This window comes from Hydra vulgaris, chromosome 12, assembly GCF_038396675.1.
Source record: "Hydra vulgaris chromosome 12, alternate assembly HydraT2T_AEP".
In the NCBI taxonomy this organism is placed as follows: domain Eukaryota; kingdom Metazoa; phylum Cnidaria; class Hydrozoa; order Anthoathecata; family Hydridae; genus Hydra; species Hydra vulgaris.
The window spans coordinates 75714974-75717755 of record NC_088931.1 but is presented as its reverse complement, the minus strand read 5'-3'; the positions used below and the strand labels follow the sequence as shown (position 1 = coordinate 75717755).

General features: G+C 26.7%; 1 long non-coding RNA gene across 1 annotated transcript; it reads left to right on the top strand.

Annotated features, from left to right (window-relative positions):
• The first annotated feature begins 417 nt into the window (after window positions 1–417).
• Window positions 418–1185, top strand: LOC136088503 (uncharacterized). The gene is made up of 3 exons (XR_010642220.1): window positions 418–613; window positions 683–751; window positions 1112–1185. It is a non-coding gene; the product is annotated as an uncharacterized LOC136088503 (long non-coding RNA).
• Window positions 1186–2782: the final 1597 nt, after the last annotated feature.

The window sequence follows — 2782 nt, the reverse complement described above, 5'->3', positions numbered from 1 at the left end:
AAAATACTAAAGCTATCATAATTTGTGTGAAAATTTTATTATGCTATTTACTTGTTATGTTTTTTATTTTCTCATTAGCCTATATGTCTTTCAATATGTTTGGATTTGTAAATATTTACCCTGTTGAGATATATTGATAAAACTTTTTTTTTTGCTTGAATCAACTTTTGTTGGTGGTTTTTATTGTTGGTGATTTTTATTGTTACCATTTTTAGCAAAAAAAAATTAAAAATACAGTTATCTTTCTAATATATAGATATATACTTTGTTATAGTTCTGCTTGTTATTGATACTATTTAATATTACACAAATATTCTTAATGAAATTTGAAATACGAATAATATGGTTATCTTTTAACAATTTTTTGGTTTTCTTTTTATATTTCCGTCTTTACTAGAGATTATTATTAGAAAAAAATAGACTGCCATTACACCCAACCTAATATAAAAATATATCATATAAGTAAAAGTGAAAGTTTAATCGGCCTTCAGTTTTTACGGCATTTTGCGCGATGTCAAGGCCTGTTATTATAGAAGGCCGTCTGTGTGATGAAAAAGTAAAGATACTTATGCATCCACTGGCTATTGCACCCAAGGTCTACATCATTGAAAAAGTAGGTTTTTACATTTTTGTTTTTGTTTTTTTGTTTAACTACTTATCCTAATTGATCGCTTTTTTTCAGGATTCTCCTCATGGGTTCAAGCTCATTACGCATAATATGTGTTCAATTACCCATAATACGTTAGTCATTGTAAGTAAGAAATTAGAAAATAGTTATTTGTGAAATATTGTAGTCATTAATGATTTCAACCTGGCTAATAGTTAAAATTGCTCGACTAATAAGGTTCCTTATTAAAATTGTTCTCTGTCTCTCTCTGTCTCTCTCTGTCTTTCACTGTCTCTCTCTCTCTCTCTTTATATGCATATATGTATATATATATATATATATATATATATATATATATATATATATATATATATATATATATATATATATATATATATATATATATATATATATATATATATATATATATATATATATATATATGTATATATATATATTTATATTTATATTTATATATATTTGTATTTATATTTTTTTTTTTAGAAAATGTTTGAAGAAAGTTAGAAGATACTAAAAACCTTGGTATTATGCAAGCCGAAGCAATTTAATTAATTCAATCGATAAAAAACGACGTGTAAATCGCAAAAGAAAAAATAATATTTTTAATATTCATTTTGGATGTATCGATTAATAGCATTTATTTTAAAATAAATTCATTTTGCAACACGTTTTTTAATTTTATAAAATTTCGTCATAATAGTTTAAGGTAAATCCCACAGGTTATAGGTGGAAAACATCACATGTAAAAGATCAAAAATGCTACACATTTTGAATACCAAATGGGATAAAGTAGCAAATACCAGATTAAGTTAAACCTCTCTGAGAGCTTCGATGATTAATTTTAAATTACTATTTAAGTAATTTTTAAATGAAAAGAATTTTAAAAATTATCATAGAAGCATTCGGACTTTTATTTGTCTAGTATTGACTACTTTTATACCATTTGGATTAAAATATGTGGCAATTAAGATCTATAACATGTAGTATTTTCCACCTATATCCCATGTAGGATTTACCACATAAAACCCATGTGGGATTTACCAGATGAAACCCACATGGGACAAAATAATAATCTCCATATGGGTTACATATGGTAAAAACCCACGCGTATCCCATATGGGATTTACCATATGGAATCCATGTGGGATTTACCATATGAAACCCACATGGGACAAAATAATAATCCCCACATGGGTTACATATGGAAAAAATCCACGCGTATCCCATGTGCGCTTTTTCACTGGGATATAAGAAGCTAGCAGTAAACAAATTTAGAAAAAATCAGTAAGTAAAATTTTATACTTTAAAATACTCTTTTTAATAGTTTTTTTAAAGCCATTTAAGTTTTCAAAGTCAATAATGTTTTGATTAAGTAATAAAAACTTATTCCCAGATATGAGGTGCACGATAAGTAATTTTAAATTGCTCAAGTTAGATTTGCATGAAGGCTCTAAAAGGGTACTATTTGTGCGCAGCAGGTATTTATACTCTGGCTTTTGTTTATAAAGACTATAGAATTCAAGGAGTTTTTTGCATTTTACTATTATACATAAGACTTAGAACATTATATATTTAGTTCAAACAATGTTAGTAAAGACATCTCTTCAAAAAGAGGCTTTGTGTGATCTTTTTTATTTTTTAAATCAATTACTCGTTTAGCATGTTTCTGTTTACGATAGAGAGGTTCTAGTTTGCTTTCATAGGTACTAGCCCATGCTGTATTACCGTAATTTAAATAACTTTGAACAAAGCTATAGTAGATTTGTTTGAGTAGCGGCTTTTTCAAAAAATGGCTCGATCGGTATATTTATTCCGATACGTTTAGGTATTTTACTACCTAAATGTGCGATATATTTATTCCAATTTAGACTTTCGTCAATAAAAACACCTAAAAAATTAGTAACATTATCCCTACTTATTTCTCTATTTTCAATAAACGATTTTGGAAGAGAAGATTTGAGTTCTTTTTTTTTATAAGAAGGATGAAACAATGAAAATTTCGTTTTGCTTGAGTTAATAGAAAGTTTATTTGCCCAAAACCATTCAGAAATTTTTTCTAATTCTTGATTCATTTTTACGCACAGTTCGTTTATAATTTTTCCGGAGATAAAAAAGTGCTATCATTAGCAAACATTATAGTTGAAGTTCTTTTTG